At 38.1% G+C, this 27,172-nt stretch overlaps 1 protein-coding gene across 3 annotated transcripts in view; it reads left to right on the top strand.

Moving 5' to 3' along the window:
- Nucleotides 1-27,172, top strand: part of MOCOS (molybdenum cofactor sulfurase) — a 211,579-nt gene that overhangs the window by 125,499 nt on the left and 58,908 nt on the right. The window lies entirely within an intron of this gene.

Raw genomic sequence — 27,172 nt, 5'->3', positions numbered from 1 at the left:
GTCATGATTTGTCTGAAGGATTCTGGTTTCTTCTTTCTCCCAGTGCAAGGCTTCTGTGAGGAGTATTCTGTTAGATGCTTCAGGTCTTGTTCATGTGGAAATCAATAGCAGTTTTTATCCACATCAATAATCTGACTATGTCCAGCAAGTAAGGATGTTTTATTTTATGTTGCTCAACATGGAGACCAGGGATCAGTCACCAGCCTTTAGTATATGTTCTTGTAGTACAGAATGCTTCTCAAAAATGTACAACTTAAAAAAACACATTCACTTTTAAAGAGGGCTTTGGTTTAATGTGTAGGAGCATTGCCTGCCATGAATGTGAGATTTTATGATAGCACATCCTCTATTGCATTTCTCATCCATCTTAACCTGTGATGGGTACCTATTTTAGCTAAACAATTGAAAAATCTCTTAATACTAGACTGAGGGGAGCACTCAGCCCAGAATCTGAATAAAGTGGGTATCATTTAGATAGATAGTATCTATCTAACAGTGCTAAAATGCAGAAAGACAGGAAAACATAGACTGAAAGAGCAAACAGGAAGAAACCTATATGGAGGGGGAAATTTAAAAATTAAATAAAAAATGGTTTTGACAAATACTGTAATTTTAAAACTTGAGCACTGCTGGTGTAGTCTAGGGTACTTTAGTAGTCTCTAGTCAAATTCTGGAGTGCCACACTGAAAAGCAGAAGCACCAACACTGCCACTTTACAGATATAAGAGACTGGAGAAATCCATAGTGGAAGAAAAAATGGAATTCTGTAAGGGATTTTAATCACCACATTATCCAAGAATTTCCTGCAATATTGGGCTGGTCCTAGACCATTATCCGTGACCAAGGTGAATTAAGCTTTTGTTCCAGGTAAGTAGGATCTTTCAACACGTTCATGCTAAAACTTTTGTGATTATTCTTACATGTATGTGCATGTAATTAGAAAAAATTCCATGTGATGTGTTTTTATTAATTAGAATTTAATCATAGAGAAGGGAAATTTAAAAGCCATTCAAATGTGATAGTAGAACATAGCCCAACTACGATCACGTTTGGATTTTTTTTTCCATCATAAAATGAATTTTTATGTGTCAGCTTTTCAAAGCTGATGTGAGGAGTAGCTCAGCCCTATCAGGTCTCTTGGCTCTTCTGTGCTGGCTGTGAGACAAAGGTTTTGGGGGCCCTGCTCTTCAATTTGTGTAGGCATTGAATGCTCCTGGCACAACTGATGCAACAAGAGATTCAGGGATTTGCAGTTGCCATTTCGTCTCACCATCCTTTTCTCCCCAGAATATCATTGACAACATGGAGTTTTGCAGGTTATTTAATTTCTGTCAAAGGCACAGTGTTCCTTTTGAACAGAGATTATTAGCACTTGAGTGTATACAACAAAGCCATTGCATGCTGTAGAAGCACTTCATAATCCAGAACGACTGCAGATTTGTTTTAAGCCTCTTTACGCATATTTCTTCCACTTCAACTGTCAGAGTTTTCAGTGGCAAAATGCACTGTCAAATGTGAATCACTTTCAAATCTTACTTTCTGTAGCTACTGGAGTACTTGCTTTGCACTGTCCAAACACAAACAGTGATTCTCATTCTGGGTTGGAAGTAGCCTAGAGTAACAACTAGTAGCCTAGTGGCTATTAATCATGTCCTGATGTGTAATAAAAGCACTGCTGAATTTCTTTGGGGATATGCTATAGCTGGATTATTCTGGTGTAATTATTGAAGATAGGGAAGAAAATCACTAATAGAAAGTAGCTCAGAGTTTTGGTGTTAGTGTTGTGAAACATCAGATCAGTTTCTGACTGCTACCATCCAAATACACCCTTGATCTGTCTCAACTTCCATTTAGAACAAGGCGTATTTCCTGCCAGAATTGCATAATGATGTGCATGTGTATTTAAACCATTCCCAGAGGTCTTACATGTATATGATTTTTAAACTCACGGTTTATGGTATGTATTTTTATTAGTAAATTTTCATCTGCTTTAAAAATGAAACCAAGGTATATCATTTGTGCCTTATTGTTACAAGGTTTACTTTGATTATAATGTCTCTTCAGGAAACATTCATTCATTTCAGAAGAAACTATAATGTGTATGGGAAGGAATTTTAAAATGCAAACTAAGTCTCCTAAGGAGATGAATTGGAAATTGTTTCTAATTCACCAGATGCTTGATTGGTTGTTAAAGAGTAAAGGTTATTTTGGCCTTCATCAAGACAATTGTACCACAAAACAGCCAAAGTAAAATGTAGTGCAGGATGTTAAATGGTGATTGTAACTTTGTTTTTTAACTTGATCTCTGGAACTTTTTGTTTTGTTTTGCTCTTCTCCATCAAGGACTAGTTGCAGCCAGTGATGTGATATTTGGCAACCTGCATTTAATGGCACTGCACAGGTTCTCAAGTGTGTTGTGTTAAAACACTTAAGGTTTTATAAGACATCCAGTTTAGGGACCAGAAAAAAACAATGTTCTCCTAAAATTATCAGGGATTACTGGGATTTCTTTTGTGTAGTGTTTGTGGCTTCATCCTACTCTTGCCTGGTCACATCACCTTAACTTGGACCACTTTGCTTGTGTATTTTACTACTTTCATCCTTAGTGCTGCTTTCATTCATAGTTTTAATGGATTTGGGGGTTCACTAATGTGAATATCAACTGTACAGTCTAAATATTTCTAAGTGTGTGTATCTTTCTTTCTACATGTGGGATTATATAAGAAAGATGGTTTTCCTGCTGTATATAAGATGGTTGCTGTAAAACTAAGCCATGGCCTACTGATGAGTCAGAACCTCTACAGAGGAATTACCTGCACTTGTTCTCTTTTAAATTTGCAACATGAGATTGTGTTTCACTCTGAGGACTCTCACTTGTGTTTCATCTGTGTGGACACTGCTGAATGCTTCCATTGAAGTCAGCGGGGCCATGAAAAGTCTAATATAATGGCTTGGGGGATAGGTGAGGAATTGGGATACTTGAGTTCCTTTCCTTGGTCACAAAATTTACTTAACATTTATTTAATCACATAAATACTAATCTTAAGGGGAGCAGGGAGTTAGGTAACCAAATATGTTTTCAGATCTGCATTTAACCTCTGGATGGCATTTACCTTATCTTGCTAAAAACACTGATGTCTAAGCTACCATTTTGATTCCTGCTGAAATCTGGGGAACAGACAGTGACTTCACCAGCTTGATCCCTCTGAATTTTTTTTTTAATTTAGAATGAGAGGAGTTAAAGCCAGCAATATCAGCTCTTTTCTTTGTCTATTAAAGGAGCTTAGATGATTAGCTTAGTGTGGTATAGGGCATTTCTTTAATTTTATATAACTTTCCTGCTAATGATCCCTTTGGGACTAGAAAGCTGAACTACCAAATTAGTTAAGGTGGAAATAGTGTTTTAGGATTTTTTTTGCTTCCCTTAGATCTGCAGCTTCTTTTGAGCAGGGCAGGTTCTACATTTCCTGTGGCTGAAATAAACCAGTAAATCATAACAGGAAATGTTCTGGAAGAACCCTGAGGAGCGTGAAGGGAGATTTTCTATTTGTGAAACCTTTATCTGTCCATTACTCTAGGAGTGATTTCTGTTTTCCAACATATATTTCATGCTTCAAATCCAGGTTTATTCAGGTAGATGTTGCTTTCTCTGAGGGGGAAAGGCTCACAGTCTGACAGCAAACTATCCTGCAAAGACAAAAAAAAATTCTGACTCAGGGTGCAAATGTGCCTGTTATGGTAAAAAAAAAGATGTGTTATGTAAAGAATGTGTGTGTACAGCTGATTTCAGAAATCTGTGGTGGGTTTCATTTTCAAATGACTGGTTATAGCAGATTAGGAGGAAAGAAAGCCATTGTTGGGACTGTGGTTAATTTATTAGGAAGAACAAGCTTAATTGAGTGTGGATTTACTAATGGCTATGGATGAAATTAAAACAGTTACAGAGACATATTACAAAATGAGCAAGGAGGTGAGGCAGTCTTGTGCAACTGCCTGGAAGTACAGCCAAGCACATACAATGTGTTTGGAAGGCAAGTTTGGATTAATAGGTGGGGGCTACTTTTTATACCATAGATACAAAATCTGTTCCCAGTTCTGCCTAAGGTCGCAAGGAAATAAAGCAGGAGAAATTGCTGTACCCCCCATTGAGAGACAATAAGACCAAGTCTTCAATAAAAGCCATAGGAATATCAGCAGCAGTCAAGTGTAATGAAACAGATCTACTCATTGCAGTGCAGTGATGCAGCATTGCCTACATATGGCCAAGGGATATCTTGGATAAGAAGCACTTACTGTCTGTAATAACTTTTTCCCAATATAATTTTCTGTGTCAGATACAGTAAGGACCTGAAGGACTTGTCATTTTCATTACAAAGTTGTCATTATCACTGCTAAGAGATAAAGTCCTATGAAACCATCTTTTTCAAAGGAGAACAGAAGTGACAGCTTTTAGACTTGGGTGCAGATCTTCCAAAGACTTTTTGATGCCTCAAGTGATAGATTAGATGAGGGACCTTGTTATTCTTAGAATACCCTTTTGAAATGGAAAAAAAAAAAAAAAGGTCTTGTTCAGCTGTGTTCTTAAAACATGCATTTGAAATATTCAAGAATTGTCTCTGCATATTTCCAACTAAAACCTGGAAGGGAAATGGCAAATAAAATTACAAATAAATAAATTAAATTTCATTTTAAACAGGGTGATGTATTACTAATTATTTTTTTCCTACATCTTGATATACTAACAAGGAAATAAAATGTTACCTAGTGGATACTAATTTCCTTTACTGATAAGGTGAACTATTTTCTTACTAACATGCACCTGGAAAATGAACCTTGACATGGTGGTGAAATAATTCAGTTTTATGAAAAACTAGAACACACTGGGACTAGAGAAGGATCAGTGTTTTGGTGTTTGTGGTAAACGTGTGGGTGCTCCCTTCAGCCACCCCTCAGAGATCTCAGGGTCCCACTCTAGTGTGTGCTGGCTACCATGGCAAGGATTACCTTATTTCATTTAGTACATTTTTAATTTCCCAGCTAACTGGATCCAGCTGTTTCATCTCTTCATGCAACACAGAGATTTTATGTTAAATCCAAAGGGGCTAAATTAAAGCGAAATGAAATTTGCATATCATGTAAAACTCCACTCATTCAGCAGATCCAGATTATATGGTGCTAATCACAAACACTAGATAGAGTAAATCCTCTTGAAGTCACCCTGGGGTTAAGTCAAATGCTTTACACTCTTTGACACATACCCATGAAATATGTAATCAAGTCTGTTTGACGTCCTCTCCTAATTATGTGTGTGTATTTTAAGCAGATGCTTTTCCAGCTGATCTGTGCCTTTTGAGATCTTTTTTATTTTCATTATTAATCAGAAAGTCATGCTGTATGTTAATGGCAAGTGCCAATTATGAGAAACTAATCTTAGTTTCTTTGCTTCTTTGCTTCTTTGCTTAGAAGCTCTGCTTTTGCAAATAAGACCATTGCCAAATAACATATAGATGTAAAGAAAATATGAGAACCTCTGAATGTTTTCCATCAGGGAAATAATTATTCTACCATGCGTTGCACTATTTCAGCCTAAAACTATTTTTTTTTTCCATATAATGTTTTTTTTAGATTGATGCTTGTTTTCACAAAGTTAGGATTTAAATGATAAAAATATTTTTCCAGAAGACCCTACACTCAAAATTTCTGTCCAGAATGTTAATGTATAAGTTTAGCCTTTCTTGAGTCTCCTTACTCAATGAGACAATATCAGGAGACAAATTCAATATTTAACTAAGTTGGGAGTCACTGAGTTTTAAGTTAATGCCACTTTTATTGTGACTATGTAAAAGTAGTCTTCAGAAAGGACTAGTGACCTAGTTGGTTCTACCCTGCTCTTCAACTGAAGTACACAAACTTCCACTTGCATTTCACTGAAGTTTCAAACTGAGTATTTTCCCTTCAGTGTGTTTAGCAGAGACATCTACTGGCAAATTGTTAACTGGCATTCTTCTCCTAAAATCCTACAATGCCATTTCTTACATCTCTGAAAGAGAGACCTGCTAATATGAAAATGACTACTTTGAAGCTTTTAGATGTGCTGCAGCATTAAATTTATTATTTGGGCAGAAGCGTGAAGTAATGTATCAACAGATACAAAATCAATAAAAGCAAGACAAATTTTTCCTATTTTGTCACTAATGTTACTTCCTGTTGAACAAGCAAGCTCCTTTTAGCAGAAATGTGCATATCAGAGTAAAGGAGTTTATGATCCATTATAGATGAACAGTACTAATTGCAAATCACGTAATAATTGTCGTCAGTCTCCATTGATTTTGAATCAGTCAATATAAAATGGAAAGAAGGAAACCACAGGGTATAATTGGGAGAGCTGTTTTGCCTACAGGGACTGCTTTCATGTCTGATGCTTGCTCCACACTCACAGTTTGGTTTTTTTTCAATAAAGATCTTCCTCAGCTGTCACCTTTGCCCGGTTGTTCATGGCTCTCAATAGAGCCATTCTAGATAAGGGTTCAGCTCTTGTGCGCTACCTGATCTACTTGGTTTGAACACTTAGAGGCTGTCAGGGTGGAACAAGACTCACACAAACAAAGCTACCAGTAAGTTCCCCTTGGGCTTAAGCCCTTAAGGAACTCCTGGGAATGCACCTGGCAGCTTCTGCAGTCCAGCCTTGTTAACCCACCAGGAGACACTCACATACCTTGGGGCAGGCATAGCCTTGCAGAGGTGCAAAAGCAGAACTGAAAAGACACAGATGATTGATTACATGGCCCCAACAAAAGGTCTTTAATATTTCGAAATTAGCCTTTGCCTTTTTGGGTTACCTGTGGATTCAAGACACTAAGTAGCATCTCATCTATCCAGCTGGAGTGGGTACATGTTCTCACAGTAACTACTGGCAAAATATACTTAAAGGTCTTATCTGAGGTGCTCAGATAAGCAAATTTTTTCAGACTGGCTTAATTTGAGTAAAATGTCCGTATTCTCTTAACCTACTCATCCTACTGAACCTACTTTGGGCATTTGTGTGCTACATTCCTACAAATATTCATTTTATATTACTCTAAGTTTATATGCATTTGTAATGCCATTTCAGCTCTGTTATGCTTTCAGGACTCTGTGTGTACCTTGCCTAATTCCAGATTTGAGATCCACACATCTACTCATCCTTATAACACCCCATATTCCCCCATTTTCATCCACATCCTAATTGCCATGAAAGGAAGACTTTACTGGGCAAAGAATCTCATTTGTAAGCTGCTTTAATTGCAATTGTTGCAATTCTGTAATAGCTGGGAAAATATTTTTGCATGTTTTCCCCTCCTTTCTCTTTTCTTTAGTTGTTTCTCCAAGCAGACTGGGTTGAGTATTGTCACAGGAGCTGGTGTGAACTGCGAACCGTCTTTATGTTAGGAGGACTTTGCTACCATAACTACACTAGCAAAACCTTTAAGAAAAAAAAAAAAAAAGCTATTTGCTTTTGGGTGTCCAGCAGCACAACTCAGTATTTCAGTCATGATGTTCAAGCATTTGAGCAGGCTGCTTAGGAAAGTTTTGGGAACTTTTAGGGAATCACTGTCTTTGGAAGTATTCAAAAAAGGCTTAGGTGTGGTGTTTGAGAACATGGTTGTGTGGTGGATTTAGCAGTGATGGTTGGACTCAGTCTTGAAGACCTTTTCCAACCTTAATGGTTCTATGATTCTATGATATAAACTGCCAAGTGAAGACATGGTAGTTGATGTCAGCTACCCCTAAATCTTTGGAGATGTTGCTTGAAACGCTGTCATTTTCAAGTGGGTTTGACAGATATCTTCAGAGTACAGACCATTAACAATTGAAGTAGTTTCACTCCTTGGACATGGCTAGTTCACACCATAAAAGAACTTCATCCCAGAAATTAGAGCAAGGCTGGGGTTCAGAAATATTGAGCTGATTTTATTTATAAAAATAAGTTTTTATAAATGTTGGCAACTCTCTACAGCGGTATGATCTTTCTTTTATACTAAAGAAAAATTGGATCAAATTGATTCTAGGTGAATGAGTAGACAACAGGGTAGGTTGGGTGCTCACACCTTTGTGTTTGAGCCTGTTTTGGGAGGGAAGCGGAAGTCTGCCTTGAAAGGGGTTTTTTTAATATAGTTCACATAATCACAAAAATTATTTATTTTCCTCTTGTGGCTATCTATATGTTAAGCTGTGAAGCTCAGCTTCTAATTAATAGAGAGGCAGGGCCCAAGGGTGAGTAGTTTACTTTCTAAAGTATACCAAAAATAATTATGTGGGCAGCTGAAAGCAACAGACCAGTGCCTTTTCAGGGTGCTTCCAGGCACTTATTTTTAATTTTTTACATTTATTTTACCCTTTTTCCCCCTTGACATTAGTGGAAGTCATGTTGTTCTCATTTTTGTTGGGTTTTGGAAACAGTATCATGACTGTTAATGGAGATGTCTTCAACTATTCCTTCAACCCAGGTTCAATTGTAACAAGTGTAATTAATTTTTTTTGTTGTAATTTCTTTCTTCTCCATTGTTTTTTATTGTCTGGTTTGAGAACATCTACTTTTTATTTTTATTTTCAGATAAATAAGATCTTCTAGAGAAACATGAAATTCAGATTTTACTTAGGCTCTGGTTTGCACGATCTGCTAATTCAACATCATCACTGCTGATTAAGTGATTAAGAGATTTCTGGAAGACACTCCCCCTTCTCCCCCCCACCCCCACAAATCTTGGCCAGAGTTGTTGTCTAGAGGCTGAGTAGCCAGTGTACCTACTCTGAGCTCAGGCAGGTGCCAGCGCAACCTACTAACTGAAGTTTCATCCACCTCTGTCTCCTCAAATAAAAATCACTAAACCCTCCAGCCGAATGCTTGAATTCACAATCATTGTTAGGGCTATGGGTGCCAGAATTTGCCACTTGTCTTCTTTTCTGTAACCAGTGTGCCATGTAGGCTGAAAGAGGCTGCTAAGCAGACACTTGAATTATATGTCAGTAGAAGCTAAAAAACATGAGTAAGGTCCAAAGGCAGCAGAGACATAAAGCCTCTGGTAATTTTATATTAACATTGTATGCGTGGAGAACAGAAGCTCCATGGACTATCTTGGAGAATAATCTGGAAGATACCTAAGTGCCACCCTATAATTCAGATGTTTCTTGTAATCTAAAATATATAATGCAGTCCTGATTGCCTCACACACAAGTACATCCACAGAACTGGAGGGTGCTCAGCAATGAGCAGCAGCACAAACGACTGCTCACATGAACAGACACTAAAATAATCAATGGTATTCTTTAGGAATGTGTCTCTGCTTATCAAAAAAAAAAAAAAAAAAAGCCTGTATGGACTTAAAAACCTGTTTAGCAGAACACAAATCTCTGTGTTTTCCTACATATCTTTGGTTTCACATTGTTTGCCGTGTTTGAAGCTTTCCCATAATACCTCCTGTTCCTGCTGTTTCACAGGGCATTTGCTATTCTTAGAAGAAAGTCACCAGCAGAATTAGATCAGTGTTCAAGATGTAGGGGGTGGAAAAAGGAAAAGAAACTATGAGGACAATCCAATTGTTCCAATGCCACTTGATTCAATAAGAACAATAACATTAAAAGGATTTGGGGTCTGCAAGCTGCTGTTGTCTGAATAATTTTCCATGTGTGCAAAAGATCGATGAGAGGGCCTTGAGCTAGCCAAAAGGCACTGTTGATCTGGGCAGTCAAACTGCTGGGTACATCCAATTATTAAGGAAAACAATGAAGTTCAAACTCCAGAATATCTTTTTCTTGATGTGGGTAATGCATGTGGATGTTTGGATTGTGCAAGTTTTATTGTGAGAAACATAATGTGAAGATAATAATTACTCAGTTAAATGGGTTGACATGTTTCTATTAATCACTTTCATTAAATTACTAAGCCACTTATCTGTCTTTGGCATTAATACACACTATGTGATTAGTGGACATTACATTGGTAGTAAATCCAGAAGGAATTCTTACCTTTTCAAGAAGTATCAGCTAAGCAAACTGGATAGCTCTGTATATCCATCACATACTGACAATGCAAAAGGTTGAACCAGCCTCACTGTAACTTGAGCAACACCATTAAGGGGTGCATGATTTGACCCAGCATCGTGAGATTTTGAAAAGAAACCTTAACTTTTTCATTATGTTCTGAGATTTTTGCTCCTATAAAATAGCAGTTCTATATAGGTAATTTTGTGTGCCTATATTGTGTGTGATTTGGAGCTGTGTTTTATCTTTTACATTGCAACAAGCTAAAATATAACTGGCGATTTTCAAAGCCCTGGCTTTTACTGGCCTCCAAATTATTTCACTTTCCAACATGAAAGATCTCAAGTCATGCTGTAATGTTTAACATAAGGTATTCTGAGAAGGGTATGTGATTCCTGATTTGTGGTTGGAGAGAGCTGGGGAGGAGCATCTCTTGTCAGCTAATCGGGAGATAAAAGCATCAGGCCAATGGCTGCGTCCAGCACAGAAAGTTATCAAACTGAAAAAAGGATAATTATTATTTGTCTTATGTTTCTCCCTCACTATTTTATGCATATAAATAAAATAAAACCTTAAGTCTCCTCCCTTACTCTGTATGACTCTGTGAGACACTACTGCGAGATGATGTCGTACAAGGACTTACGTCTGCCGCATGCTGTCCTATGGTAGGGCTGAGCCTGAGGTGCCTGAAAAGGTGCCCATGGTATTGTGCAGTCCTCTTCACCCTGAGCACAGGCACAACTGGTTACGCAGAGCAGCTGTACTTGGGATGAGAGGCTGGGTGTTCTCCTGGGTCTCCATTCCACCACAACTTGTCTTCCTGTTTTTCCCAAGTATAGAAGATGAGGTTTCCTGCTAATTAGTTGGTGGAAGCACAGGCAGTAGGAGTTTGAGGGCAGTATAATAGAACAAAGGAGGTTAAGGGGCAGGAAATACATCAGATATTCCAATTAGAAAATTGATGTTAAAAATTGTAAGAGTAGAGGTAGAATTTTTGTTTAGTTTTGTTTGTTCTATTTTTTGTTGGGTTTTTTCATCAAATTCCAGAGAAAAAACTTGCTGTGATTTGATGCTCATAAAATCTAAAAGCAGTGGGGGACACAATTAACAGATTGCTGCGATTTGTGAGGTGAAACAAGAAATAAACTTGGCTCATGGGTTTTAGTAGCCCAAAGATGGTTTTTTGTCATCCTTTCTTGTGCTTGTGATATTTTTGGTAATGGCTAGACAGAATGAGATTAAGTGTGGTAAATTTTTTGCCAGTGTGAGAGCTACTAGAAGTTTCTAGCAGGGACAGAAAAGCATATGTAATACCACAGTAATAAAAGGCAAACAACATCAAGGGCAAAAAGCTCCATTAGACAAAACATGTGGTCCTTAGTATAAAGCATTGTAGGTAGAGCAGGTGCTGGAGAGAATGAGAAATACCAGGATGGATCTGAATAACACCCAGAAATGAAATCTATTACTATTTCTCTGAAGTCTTATTTACAACATAAAGTCAGATCACCCACTGATGTAAGGTGATTTATGGCCTAAAAATATTAATGGAATTAGTACAGCTGAGCATCATTAGGAATCTGTCCACTAAAGTCTCCACCCACCCTGTAAAAACAAGACCAAATTCCTGTTGTTGCATTAAGCTTGCCTAAGCACCCTGCATCATCCAAATGGCAAGCAGTGACTAAGCGATGTCGTATTTTAATGAATATTCAACATAGATACATTATTTTATTTCTGTTGGCTTTTTAATTTTCTAATGCCTTTTCAAGGTCTGTGCATCTGGAAGGGGGAGAGAGACGTTTGCTCTTAGAGGAAAAAAAAAAAGGCACATTGCCATTTCATTTCTTTGTAGAGGTTCGTAATGCGATTACCAAAATGTGAATAACAATCAAATAATGCAGAGGCTTATTCCCTATGGATAGCAAAAATAAATTTCAGTCAAATGTTTCCGGCAGAAATCTCAAATTTGTCATGCAAAGTACTTCTCTGCATTCAAACATAATGTATTTATATGACTCAGAAACATCAAACATTAGGATAAATAGCCAGATTATAAGTACAGTCCGCTTATGAAATGATTGGAATAGAAGTGCAATTAATGAAACTGGCAGAATGGCTGTGAAGTAGTGTTAATGCCTTGAGATTTAAAGAAAGCATCCAGATCTGCTTTACAGCACAGGGTGGAAGAGACACTTAGAGATTGCTTGCCATTCTCCCTGCTAACAATCTTTGACTACCTTTTTGTGTTTGTGACTTATAATCACATCAGAAGAAAGTTAGAAGCAATTTTTGCAAGATTCTTCTGGACTCATATTTTGAAGGGAACTGAGACCTGAGGGGCCAAAGGGAAGAAAATTAATAGATTGGCAACATCATCAATGCTTTCCTTCTTCCTAAAAGCCTACATACTTAAAAAAAAAAAAAAAAAAAAAATCCCAAACAAAACAAAACCAATACAAAATCCCAAACAAACAAACAAACAAACAAACAAACAAACAAAAAAAAAACATCAAAAAAACCCATAAACAAGCCAGGAGTAGGAAAGAATGGTAAGTTCATATATCTGACAAAAGGGCTGCTTTTAACTCCTTATCCCAACTTTTCCAAAACCACTTACCTGGCTGAAGTGTTCTCTAAAGCTGCTGCAGGATTTCTTTCACCCAGATGAGATGTGGAGTTTGCTTGCTTTCTCTGCATCCTTGCAAAGGAATGGATATAGTCTGAGATACCTGGATTTGATCTACTAATGTTTGTGAGAGGTTAGGTAGGAATGGCATACAGCATGTAAAATGGCAGGGTTTAATAATTGTGTGGGTCCTGTGTTTCTGGGGCTGAAGGGTGCATGTTTGGGAAAAACAACAGGGATAAGCCTGCTCTGTGTGGATGTGGTTTTTTACTGGGCAGATATTTTGGAAATGTGCATCAACAGTCTGTGATGACGGGATTGATTTTTCAGCAGATTTTGTTTGTTTTCTGTGTGTAGCAGCTAGTGGTGGTGGAATAAGCATTTGAATTTTGTAAGGACCTTGGAGAGAATGTTCAAGCAGAGGTTGCAGAGGGCAGCACTAGGCTGTGTTACCACTGTCTGATGGCAGAGACTGACCTTACTTTTAAGCAGTGAGAAGTGCTGAGATTCATCTTCCTGTTGCTGGAACCTCTGACACTACCTTTATGGAGAATTTGTTGTGGCTGTTCTTACTGTTGGGTTTCTTCCCTCTGGTCTTATTAATTATTAGTGTATCAATATAACTTGATTAGCAGTAGCAGAAATTTTTGAATTTACCATACTATATTATTGCAGGTAAATTATAACAGCCTCCTCCAAATAATGTTAAATTAATTGGGTATTCAAATCTTAATTAAGCCTGCTCAACACCAAGGTTTCATGATACTTTGAATACATTACTACTTATTTGAGTAAATGACTGTATAAATAACAAACAAAATATCAAACCTCAAGATGGGTTTCATGAGCTGATGAGCTGATGCAGGTGAAATTCATGTCTGGGTGACCTGTGCTTAGTACTGAATTTAAAGCATATGGAAGTAAAAAAAAAATAATGGGATGAGGATACCTATATTTTGAGGCTGTACAGGATTTATTACAACTTATATAGCCTTGGAGCTAACATAGTTTATATCCACTTATCTATAGCCTACAGATCTTTATGAGATGGTTTTACCAGAAAATAGAGATGTTACTCCATAGTTCATCATAGGGGAGGACTCCTCTGAAAAGGAAGAAGTTTTATTAGTCTCAGATTTTTCTTTTCCTGGCTCTAACGGGACCTACAAATGTTTTCCTCCAGAAAACCCTTTATAAACCTTTCCCTTTAAGTCAGTAATAATGAATTCAGGTGTCCAAGCAACCTCTGTGCACTGAAGCTATACTTCCATAAATGTGGAAAATTCACAAGGGCCACATGAATTTTATAAATTGGTATCTTATGTCAGTGATTCCCTTCTTCCAGGAAGTTCATATGAAGTCCTTATGTACTCACATACAGGCTTTGTTTCTATTTGATGAGCCTCATAGACTACATCTAGAAGGAGAAGTTGGCAGTAGTCTCCTTGTCCCTCAAGCAGTGCACATGATGGTTTGTGATAAGGCATTCTACTTTCCCAAGGATTTGTAGACCATCACTTGAACTATTAAATCCTGAAAGTGATTTTCCTTCTGTTTGTGTGTTGAGGCCAGCTAAGAGTACCAAATCTCAGAAAGGTAACTCTAGAAAGAGCTGAGTCTTCTGCAAAGCTCCTTGATGACATTTATATAGTCTTTGCTTGCAGATGGATTGGACAGCAGTGTATTTACTAACTAAATTATTCTCTGATATTTAATTTTTATGAAATATAAACCCTTTCTGAAAATACACTGGTTTTGGGTTTGTTTTTCTTTTCAAAGAAATGTCATTGATCTTGTACCTAGAGAATGTGGAAATATTTTGTTATAGGTTTTCTTGTATTTTTAAAGATACTAGTTTTTTTACATCTTGTTAAATGCTGTCAAATAATAATAAGATGTGGAGTTTTTTAGCTTTAGAACTTTTCAGTAGTCAGAACTAACCAACATGCTGAGTTTTTCAGTTACTTCACTCAGAAGGTACTTGGTGGAAAGACACTTCTCTAGGAAAGTGAGTTCTACATCTTCAGCAACTCCAGCAACTACTTCCTTAAAACCTGTTTATAAAATACTGAGATGTTTGTTTATAGGCATTAACTTTGAAATGATTTTTGAAATTTTCACTTTACAGGAATTTCATCACTTTATATTTGCAATTCAAATCAAAATTACTTTTTAATATGTTAGAATATCATATATAACAGGAATTTCATTTCTTGAACAGTTGTGTAGAAACCCTGCTTGCCTTTCAAAGAGACTGAATTTTATAATACAATGAAGAGAGTCATAATCAAGTCTGGCTGCTCACAGATTATTAAAACTGTTAGTCACTGTGTCTATGTAAGAGAAGAATGAATATATCATTGAAAAACTAAACTAGCAGCATAAATAGGCAGGCTTTTTTGCTTGAATGAGTCCATATGTCTCTTCTAGGCCCACAGAGGGACTTAATGTTTTACTCAATTGAATGAAGAAAAAGAGCTCTCCCAGTTCAAGGCTGAAGGCTTTCTGGAAAGTTTTTTCTGATGTTTATGTGGAATTTCCTCTTTTTCAGTTTGTGTTCATTGCCTTTTGTCCTGTTACTGGGTACCTCTGAGAAGAGCCTGGCTTCATCTTCTTTACAACCTTCCCTTTGGGTTTTTATGCACATCAGAAAGATCCCCACAAGAAAAATCTGTTCTCCAGACTGAACAGTTCCATCTCTCTCAGCTTCTCCTCATATTAGAGATGGTCTAGTCTATTATTCACATTTGTAATACTTCACTAGACTCACTCCACTACATCTTGGACTGTGGAACTCAGGACTAGACACAGAACTTCAGAGGTGACCTCACCAGCACTGAATAGAGGGGACAGATAACCTCAATTAATGCAGCCCAGGATACCATTAACCTCCTTTGCCACGAGGTGATCACCTTCTTGTCCACTAGGACACCCAGACCTTTTTCTAATAAAGCTGCTTTCCAGCCAGTCAGGCCCTGACCAATGCTGGTGCCTGGATTTGTTCCTACCCAAATGCAGGACTTTATATTTGTCTTTGTTGATTTTCATGAATTCCTCTTCATAATTCTCCAGCTTGTCGAGATCCCTCTGGTTGGCAGCGCAATTATTAGTTGTATCATTTGGAAGTTTGTTAAGTGTGCATGCTGCCCCAATGTCCAAGTCATTAATAAAGTTTTTTGATAGCAAATGACTCAGTATCAACACCTGGGGTGGACTTTGTGCCATTGATCACTACTCTCTAAGACTGGAAGTTAAGCCATTTTTCAGTTCCACTTCATTGTCCACTTGTCTAACCTATACATCATCAGATTGTCTGTGAGGATTTTATGGGAGAGAGTACAAAAAATTAATAAAGGCAAGATAAGCGGCATCTGCTGTTCTTCCCTTATTTGCCAAACTAGTCATCTCATTAAAGAAGGCTATGAGGTTGATTAAGCATGTTTTACTCTTTGTAAATCCTTAATGACTATTCATGATCACCTTCTTATCCTTTGTGTATGAAAACAATTTCTGGACTCATTTGCTTTATCACTTTCCCTGGGACTGAGGTGAGACTGACTGCCTGTAATTCCCTGAAATCTTCTTTCTTGCCCTTCTTGAGAATAGGAATGATATTTGCTTTCTTCCAGTCCCAGTCTTGGGGAAATTCTCTCAATCACCAAAGATTATCAGGACTGGCCTTGCAAGCAACAGCAGCCAGCTCCGTTGGCACTTGTGGGAGCATCCCATCAGGGCCCATGAAGTTGTTTATGCCCAGTTTATTTTAAGGGTTCCATAACACGATCCTGTTCCACTGATGGTAAGTTGTCCTTGAACTAGGCTTTTCCCCTGAGCTGAGGGCCTGAGATTCCCAAAGGCAAGGCTCAGTAAAAAATGAGTCACAGAAGACATTGAGACCTTTACCCTTTTCTTTGTCCTTTCTCGATGAGGCTTCTGCTTGTATAAATCCTTCTTGCTACCAGTAACATTCCTTATCATATTCCTAATTGCATCCATGTATGTTGGGACCATGGCTCTATGTTCCTCCTGGGTCACCTGGTCCTGTTTTCACCTTTCTACTTCTTGTGCTTTAGTTTAGTGGGGAGCACCTTGTTCATCCATGAAAGTCTGCTGCTGCCAGGAAACATATTTCCTGCTTGCTGGGATGAACTACTCTTGAGCTTGAAGAAGGTGATCCTTGATTTCTTGTCAGGTTAAAACCAAATTTTTGCAGTCATTAATCCTAACTGTGCTGGGGAGCATTTCTGAAAAGCTGGACAAGAACATCAGCAACTGGGTAATAACAGGCATTTGGATATGTAGAATATGTATCTGCTTCAGGAATAATTTTAATCACTACCAAAATTTCTCATTTATTTCCATGGGCACAGAAACAGGAAGTGGATTATTCTTGCGGTTCATTAAATCATTGTACCATTCAGAGAAGAATCAATCTATGCTACACCTATGGGAATGGTGTAGCTACAATCTATGGAAATGGTAGCAAGGGAAGAAGATGGAGCCTGTTAGCTCTTTATGAGAGTAGTAAAAAATTATTATTGAAACTAATCTTAAATATTTAGGGTTTAGCCATTCCTGAAAAAGATATCATGGATTTAACAGAAAATAAAAGCTTTTCTTGTGCATTTGTAACCATATGCTAGTAATTAGAAGAGAAATATTATCTGGATATAGAATCCCATAGGAAAGCATGAAATGCTTCCAACCTCGAAAAAGGAAAAATTCTCTCTTAAACTATTTGGACTTTCACAGTAACTGCAACGTAGCCAAATAGCTTTGACTATATTAGGTTTTTCTCTACGTAGTCTCTTACAGGCATATAGCTATTAATGATGTTTAATTAATTACTGCCAGGATTGAGGTCTTAATGAAGTTTTTATTTTCAAAAATTTAAGAGGCTAGTGCTGATGTAGTAATTTCTTTAAGTTAGAATATATTCATTTTAAAGCAAACTTACTGAAACTTTATCTGCAATACGCACCTGTTTTTCCATCAAACTCAAAATTTCTTAGGTACATCTACATAAATATGCTTATGTCCCTTTCCCAAATTATTTTTTTTAACAAGTGTCTTGCTAACAGAAGTCCAGCAGATCTTCCCAAAACAAGTACTTTCATCTCTGTTATTAGATTTTAGTGTTTCCCTCAGCAAAAAAATATTTACAGATATATGTTTTATTTATTGGTTCTTAGCAAGCAGTGGTTTAGATCAATGTTAATTTTGAATTGTCAAGGTACCGAAGCATAGCTATAACATTTTAGTCATTGATGGCTTTTCTGTTCTACTAACCTTAGGAAGTGGACTTCATGGGATTTTTTTATTTTTTTTTTTGGTGGAACAGCAGTTCCTAGCAAACAAACAAGTTCAGCAATATATATTTTGTTCTATCTCTATAACATTTGTGTCGCATTCCAGGTGTACTTGCCACTTCGGTATATTTAGTGAGCTAAATAACACATAAACTAAACACATAAACTAAAAGAACATTCAGTAATTTTAAAAAAGTTTTATTAAATCATTTATCTCAGGAGTTTTAAACAGAATTATTTGTCATCTTCAAAAAGATCATGCTTTAAAGTTTTAGGCTGAAAACTCAAATATCTGGTTTCATGTTAAGAAATAGAATTGTCATTTACATAGTGTCAAATTTCAGCATTTGCAGTTACAAATACAAATTTTGAAGAGGATTAATAAAATGAGGGAAAAGTTGAAGTTTACAGAACAGAGGGAATTTTCTGCAAGGCTCTAGAGCCAGGAATTCCTACGGCTCATGTGTTTTTGTGTCACAATAGCAGTGGGAGCTGAGTAATGGAGTCACTTACCCAAAGCTGGAAGATGGGATCAGTGCCATCCAAGGGGGGCTACAATGGCATCGAGAAGGCAGCTCTTCAGCCATTTCACACGTGGGAGGAGGTGAGGTACTTTCCCTCAGAGATGCCCACCACATGCTATGGCATTCATGTTGAGCTGCGGATGGGAGGAGTTGAGCCTAATTAAACAGTAACTGTTGACCTGGCATGTTCTGCAAATAGGCATGACACCATTTGGTACTTAATTGTGGTCTAGCATCAAACAGCTCCCTTGAACTGCAGATTTGAGGCACAGCTCAAAGAATAATTCCATTTGCCTGCGACAAGCCAGGGACTGGCTGACAGAACAGTATTAGCGAGGGTGGAGACTGCCAGCATCAATAATGATTATATGTGCTGCTTCTGCCTGTGATGAGCTGCCAGCTTGTAAATGCTGAACAATTGAGTGACCTTGGACAAACTGGTCCAAATAATGATACAGCGTTTGTTTTAATATGAAAGTGACAAGAAGGAAAAGATCACAGTGTGTCTCTCTTTCATGCAATCCCTCATCTCCAAAATGGATGCATCTCATGTGAGTTTAATAATTCGTTTCATATGCAAAGCTTCTTTCTCTGGTATTAAGAAGATCTTCATTTCAAAGCTTAGGAAATGTAAAGACTGAAGGCTGGAGTCAAGAAAGGAAGATAGTTCTTATACCTGCAGTGGCTGTCACCTGCTTAGAGATAATAAAAATACTTTCTGAAATCTAAAACTGCTTTGTCTCAGCTTAGGTACCTGCAAGTTTTTTGTATTTGGGAGCAGTGGCAGCCTGCCCTCTTAGGGGGAATGAGGCCTGGCCATGGTTGTCCTGAGCAACTGCATGTTGCTGCCCATGGCCTGTGTGCATCAAGAGGAGGAGGAGGAAGAGGCGTGTGATGAAAGTGGCTGCCTTGGCACAGTGTGTCCCCCAGTGCTGGCACGCCTGGCCTGAGCATCCAGGGAGCTCAGTGTGGCCCCATCCCACTACCAGGCTCTCCCTCCTGCCCCATCCTTCTCCTGGTGCCTCCTCTGAAGGCTTGGCAGCTCCTCAGCAGGCTGGGAGTTGGTGTTCTCCAAAAGAATCTCTGCGGCTTTCTTTGGCATCCTCTGCCAAATGCTGCCTCCTGAGATAAGAAGATGCTCTCCTGGGAGCTGGGCACCCCAGGGCTCTGTGCTTCTTCAATCCCCCCAGGACCAGGGTGACTGTCCTGCAGTGTCATAGTGAGCTCTGGGCATCTCCAAGCCCTGGCAGCAGATCCCCGGCCCTGCTCCTAGCACAGGTGTCCTGTGGCAACACATTCTGATGAAGTTCATGATTTTCTTAAATAATTTAGAAGAGCTGGAGGTGAGTCAAAGGAGGAGCATGGGAATAAGAAGGGTGTAAAATAGAGACTGAGAATCTTATAAATTGGAATTTTTAAATTGAGAGTAGTGATACCAATTCATTAATTGAATAACATCATAGGCATTTAAAAGCAATATATTTTTATGGCTGTGCTAAGTGGTTTTAAAGATCTATTTTGCTCTCCTTTTCATAAATTAGTCTTGATAATATCTTCCTGTTCATGGAAGCAGAAATTCTCAAAATCTGTCTCTTGGCATTTTGCCATTTTGTGGCAGGAATAGATCATTCTCTTCTGATGGGAAGAGTTTTGAATAAATGTCAGCTCGACAAGCAGCTGTGTGAAACAGGCTAATCCAGACAGGCCTCTGTCTTTGGGTCAAATACTCACTGTCTCTGCTGCAAACGAAATACAAAAACTAAAGAGATTAAGTCCAATGGGGTGCATTCCGTTAGCATGGAAGAATTTCAAAACACTTTGAAGGATGGATCTGCATCTCAGCATCACAGAGGATATGGAAAAATGTTCTTGCTGGTTACTGCAGGAGAGCTTTACAGCTGTGGAGGATCCTGTCAGCTTTAATAGGCTCTGAATACATTACTGACTAACCTGGCTTACAAGCAGCTGACATTAAAGTGCCTGATGCCCCTAACATACTCCTTCATCTCTTCCCTGCCTAGAGATGAAGAGACATGGTCTGCAGAAAAGAAATACAGCATAGCCGAAAAGCCAAAACAGATGAGCAGTATAGTGATGTGTTTAAATTCTGTCTTACAGAATATTTTCAGATAAAATTACAAACAAATCACACATACCCAAGTTCACTGAATATTATCTATAAAGACCCGTGGAAATGAGGGAGGAAAAAAAAGAACTGTATGAGATGTGGGAAAAAAATTAATCCTTTGTAATAGAGCTCATCATATGTAACAAGTGTGGTATGACTTAAGTCAAAGCTTGGGAGTTGCAGAAGAAAATAAAGATTACAGTTGCTGTCTCTGGCTGTTGAACAAAGTGAGCCTTCAAGGTTCAGCTTTTAGGCAGAAATAATCAACATGCTGTCTTGTTGCCAGCACTTCTTGTTATCTCCTCTGATAAAGAAGGATCTAAGCTTTTCTATTAGATCACATACTGAACTTGACAGCATCATTCCGATAAAGAAAGAAAAAAGGGAAGAGCTCTAATGAGTGCGTTTGGCAGGACTCATGTTGTCAAGGCTTCAAAAAGAAAGGTTTTTATTATTTTGATTGATTGATTAGTCTGACCTTACAGGTGAGTCAAGTCTCTGCAGGACCATAAAACTAATTTTTCTGACCCTTCAATTTATAGTACTTTCCTTTTTCCTTTTCTGTTCTGTGTCTAAGATAGGTGAAATGTTTCAACACAGCTTCTACTGATCCTAAAAATTCCATGATTCATCATAACTTCAGGATGTTAATCAATTTATTTCTTGCATGTTCAGAGATACAGAAGGAAAGAAGCGCTTGAGCTAGCATTTCTTTACTTAACAATTTATTTCTTCGTTCTCCAGCTCTACGAGGGGTGTTTTAATCCTGTAAAACTTCTATCTTCAGATGGCATGTAAGAGACTAGAACTCTCTGAGAAATTAGAGAGTCTCTCTTTAGATCAAAATGTAGGCTTTTCTATCACTTCTCAACACTATGTGGAATTTTTGATATCAGCATAACTAGGAAGAAATTAAGAAAAATGGACAGAACACAATATTATTACAAAGACTTGAGACCAAGGGCTATGTCACATAAAGCTTCATCATACTCTGGAGAGCATGGTTGTCAAAGAATGTGAGAAGACAGGAAAAAGGAAAATTGCTAACCAGTGTAAAAAAACCTCCCAGACCGTTCCAAACTGCTGAAGTTTCAGCAGCTTGCTGAAGGGGGACTTGCTGTGTAGCTGTCACTATTGTTTTGTCTCTCCTGGGGAGTTCAAGTTCACTGCCTGCCATTGCCATGAAAGGCCAGCTCATCCTGCATCTTCTGACCTCCCTTCATAGTTTGTATTGATGTCTTCTCCTTTGAGAAGGCTCTCTGGTGAGAGTTACAACAGGTATTAAAATGAAAGGGAAAAGGGTTGAGAAGCCATATCACAATCCAAGCTGATATCATCTGATAATATCAACTGTCACTTTTGGTCACCCTAGAATAGAACAACACACTAAGGTTGATGTCCTTGCAGTTGCCTTTTGGTCTCACCAGTTCAGGAGAATTTTTCTGTTGAAAACTGCTCATTAAATTCAAACCGTTTATAATAAACATTGAAGATGTTCTTGAACTCTTAAAAATTATTGAGGAGTTTCATGGAAAAATGCTACTGAGTACTAGTAAAATATTTTGCAGATGGGAACCTGCAAAACTGTGGGACTCTTATTGCTCTTGTGAAAGGAAACAGGGCTGATGTTTGCATATTGTTTCCCCTTTATCCTACCACATCCAAGAAGGCAGAAGGGTTTCAGAGAGGTAAATGAATATACCACTTCTGCATGAAATGCCAACCACACTAATGTTTGATATGTACAGCCTTTAAATGCATTGTCATGCATTTCAATTCACACCTCTTACTTCTACAAGTTTTCTTGTTGGGTTTGCAGTCAAATGTTTGAACAGTTTGATTAATCACTCCACTCCTAATTGGTCTAAAGTTTGCTACGGCTTTGAATTAAGTGTCTTCTCTCTCCTGCAAAGTACTTCACCAGGATGATGTAATTCCTGTAGGACTGTCACCAGGGTATGTAAGACCACCAGAGGTGTAATGAAGCTTGGACAGCTTCTAATGCTTCTCTTGACTCAAGCTCTCTAATATTTTATTGACTCAGCCTCTTTGGCCTCAGGTTAGTTCAATTCAGATAAGAATATCTGTTGCATCTGATAAATGAAATAGACTAAATAATCTTTAATAGGTGTAAGTCATTTCAACTGCAAGACAGGGCTCCTGAGTGGTCAGCTAGAGACTCCAAACCATTATCTACAAGGGTGTCTTGTGTGCCATTGCAGCCCTTCAAGTTATCTCATGTATTGAGTTAAGCGTCTTTCAAGAAGGAAAAAAAAAAAAAAAAGAAAGAGATGAACATGTTTCATCAACAAGTTTTGTAGTCCAAGGCTAAGTTATGAAAAGAGAATCTTTGCTGTGGGTATGGCATTCGCGTATCTCATGTTGTGCAGCACCTCTGTGTAGCCAAAGGTCATGGAGCTAAGAGTGTGCCAACTTTCTTTGCCAACAGTAGTAGCACTCGGTGCCTGTCAGGCATAATGGCCATATACAATGTGAGTAATTTCTGAGGGCTTTCTTTTCATGATGCTTTAAATAAGAAGTTCTTTTTGTGGTTGTATTTTTCATTTACAATAGCAAGACTGCACTTGGTGGGGAAAGAATGAAAAGTGAAGTAATACGGATTATCTGTGTCTTTATTTCTTTAAATTGATTCTCTCTTGAATATTTCCATTTGCAGATAAAGGCATTGTAGATATCTTTGTAAAATATACTGCATAAAAGAAAGAAAGAAATGCATGGTAGGTAATACTAAGTAACAAAAAAAAAAAAAAAAGAACTGTTGTTTCTGTTGTTTACCTTCACTCACCCTAATAGTCTTTTTTAACATCGTAATATATGAATCTCATAGAACAATCTGAAGAGCAGTAGCTACTGTTACCATTTTGGTGGATCTAAGAAAAAGCATTCCAAAAAGTGAGAGGTCCAAAGAAACCAGGGAAGTAAAAGATACTGTTTTCTTGTTATGTGTGATGACAAACTAGAGTGTGAAGCCCCTTAAGGGAAGAGAGGTGAAGCTGGGCCCCTCCACATCCCATGAGTGTTGTGACTTCATTCCTATCTCATAGAAAGGGAACCTTTGCTGTTTTGCCTCTTCCTTGCTACCTAAAAAATGGAATTTTGTGAACAGTGCCTTGAGCTGGACCTTCATTTCTACAGCCTTGCTGTTGTAAAAATTACCTGAAACTGAAATGATGAGGAAAATTGTTTTTTTCAAGCTATTTGTTTACACTATAACTGCGAAGTCCCTCATCTGACAGAGCTGCAGCAGCCCCTACTCCTTTTCCCTTCCCTCTGTAGAGCTCATAATGTAGTGGGTTGCCATGAGAAAAGGCCAGGGCTTCCTCAGTGCATGCTGCCTTTCTTCTTTTCCCTGTCAGTGCCTCCCTCTGTGTTGGCAGCACTCATCCTTCACTGGTGCCTTGCCCACATCAGTGTTTTCTTTTAACCTTGCCCAAATCTGTCTTCAGAAGCAGCTCCCGAGATCACCGTGGAGCTTGATTTACAGCATGAGACAGCAAGTGGTGCACGTAAGAATTGCTCATGTCTTCAATACTTCAACTCTTCTAAACTGAATCTGAAGTATGGATTTTGACTGATTTATGGCATTACAGTTTATTGAAGCTGATGTAAGGCCAAGAGTGCTGATTTTTTTCAGAAGCACACTACCTACAGTCTTTATAAGGAAGCAAAACCTGTAATAATTTACTTTATATCAACATTTTCTACCTTAGATTTCTCTTCTAGTCTTCTGTTTAGTAAACCTGTAAGCTCATTGAGCTTGCAATTGAGTAAAATACCTGTTCCATGCTTATAAAATTACAAACATTCAGTCTTAATCCAGCACACTTTCTTATTGCTCATCATCCCCTTGACAGAGACCACACAATCTTCTAGGTGCAGTGGGTTTCAGAAGCTTAAAGGAATGAACAGTTTAATAAAAACCTCCCGAAAGTTAATTTATGCCAGCCAACACTGCAGGACATTCTTCTTATTAAAAAAACTGATACTCTTTTACAGGAGTGATTGCTGAGCATCCCCCAGCAATGGCTATACTCTAAGAAGTACTGGCATCTCACTTTTATTGCATGAACTCTTGAGAAGTGAGGCTGGAACTATAACATCATTGCTGAACCTGTTGTTGAGAGTGTGTAACACTGTGCCAAGTAGCCACTTTTTCCTCTCAGTTTTTCCTTTCACTATCTGTGGAATGTTTTGCATGTTCACACATCTCACAGACTCAGCAATGAACTTCAAGAGGTCTGAGCCTTCTGTGTCCAGTCAGAAAAGACAGCCACAGGAGGGGAGGTGTGTCGGTGGGTCATATTTTGGTCCTCCAAAGAACAGTGACTGATGTAAAGCAGACTTCATGCTGTGACTTCAGGGCAGATTATATGTTAGCTACAGGTCTCTCTTGTGGTGTTAGTATAGATAATTGTTAAAACAACATTAGCCTGGTTAAAAAGCCTGGGAAAAGCCCTGGCATGATTCAGTTTAGCATGACATTCCAGAACTCAGAGCACTTCTTTATATTGACTACATGCTTCCTAATGATTAAGACATCAAATCAGAGAAAATTCAAGGCAGTTTTCATAATGCATTGTATTTGCTTTATTAGCACTGCTTAATTAATGACACCCTTCCTTCCATGGTAGCTATTATTATTATTGTTATTGTTGTTATTATTATTATTACTATTATTACAGTACCAGGAGAGGCCTAGTCTGAGAATGCAAAACAAATGGCAAAGCATCCTTTAAGGCTATTAAAACATTGCTAATATCAATAAATCCAAAATTTCACTATGAAAAATATTGTTCTTTTCATAAAAAAGGATAGAAATTATTTTACTAACTTCTTTATTACTGAATGTTACAAATAGGAAATGGGGAAATTGATTTTTTTTTTCTTGTTCCATCACTTAAAGTATCTTAAAGCATCATGCTTTAAGATTTGTTCTCTGGAAACTTTTCTTTCAGTGTATTGTGATTCTTGGTTTAATTAAATGAACTTGTGGTATTTACTGTATTTCTGCAATGGGAAAGTTCTGTGGAGCCTTAAAAGGAAAAGGATACAAAGGCTGCACAAGAGCATAGATGGAGCATCCCATTACTTCATACACTGGCAGGAAAAACCTCAGTTCAGAGATGGTCAGAGAAAAAGAGGAAAGGTGTCCAACCAAAATTATGAGTAAGGAAAAAGCTGTACTGCAAATCAATATGTTGCAGTGAACACCAAAGTACGTCACTAACAGAGAAATTCCAAAAATGTTATGCTAAATTTTTTGTTAATACAAAACCTGTGGGAAGGTAGAGTCAAAGTAAGGGGTACTGAGGTGTGAGTTCTGTGCACAGCATTAGCCATTCTTCTTCACCTAATGCAGGCAGGGTGAGCTTTGAAGCAGAACTGATTTATATCCTAGCAAGGCTTTAGACTGGGATCTGTCATTTTAGGAAGGAAAAGAAGGAAGCTGTCAGAGTTTTCAGAATATTTTAAAGGGTCCTCTTGATGCTGAGGGAAAAATTTCCTCCCACAACCACACCACCCCCCCACCCCCCCACCCCCAACATCTGGATTTCTCTTAATATTCAGCCTATTTTTAGTGCAAGTTGTTGGTATCCATTGGTCTGCACCTCCCCTCAGGGGAAAATGAAAACAAACAACCCATAAAACTGTGGAGATGTTAGAAAATCATGATACTGTCAAGTAGCGCTGATGGCTGGGTCTTATAGAAAAGTTATTTTTTGGAAGAATTCAACTTAATTGCAGATCTGATAATAGTATCAGTTCAGCTGAGCAGATGACAAAGATTCTCCTCCAGCTATGTTACAGTGATTAGAAAGTTGCTCCTGACTTGAATAAGTAAGTTAAAAATTAATAAATAAGTGTTCATGCAAAATCAAGTTCAGATTAGTCTTACTGGCTTGAAAACTTAAGACTTAATGCCTCATCTTACATTTTCTAAATTCCCATGATATAGCTGTGAGATAAAGAAAGAGCTTTATGCTCTGCCTTATATTAGCAGACTAATTGTGGAGAGTTAAAAATTCCAGGGAACAAGTAGCAGTTAAGCTTCCACATGCTGGCTTCAAGGAATTGTGTGCAGCAGGCTCCATTAAACAAAGGACAGAGACATTTCATAATAAAGCAGAAATCAGGACTGGATGTAACACTCAGGTTTCTAACAGCTGCCAGGAGAATTCATGTGCTTTTATAGTACAAGCTTCTCTTGCATTTCGTCCTTAAGATGACAGAATCATAAGCAGAAGTTGTTCTGCTGGACTGAGAAAAACCTTGGGAGATAAAGCCTTTAGAGGTAAAATGTGAGTATCATATAAATACGTATTTTAGGGATGATTCTGCTGTTCTCTGTGGGCTTATGACTGGAGGTGCACTCTGGAGGTGCAGTTTGAATGTTGCTTCCATGAGGCGTGCAAGGCACTCTGCCTTTTTGAGAAAGACTCTCCAGTCATCTTTTATCTTGCTGGTTTTATAGTTTGAAAAGTCATCTTGAAATTATTACCTCTGCTGAGAGTACGGCATGGGAGCATGGAAGAAAAGAAAG

This window comes from Taeniopygia guttata, chromosome 2 (assembly GCF_048771995.1).
Source record: "Taeniopygia guttata chromosome 2, bTaeGut7.mat, whole genome shotgun sequence".
NCBI classification, from domain to species: Eukaryota; Metazoa; Chordata; class Aves; order Passeriformes; family Estrildidae; genus Taeniopygia; species Taeniopygia guttata.
The sequence above is the reverse complement of the archived record's forward strand: the minus strand, read 5'-3'. Positions and strand labels throughout refer to the sequence as shown.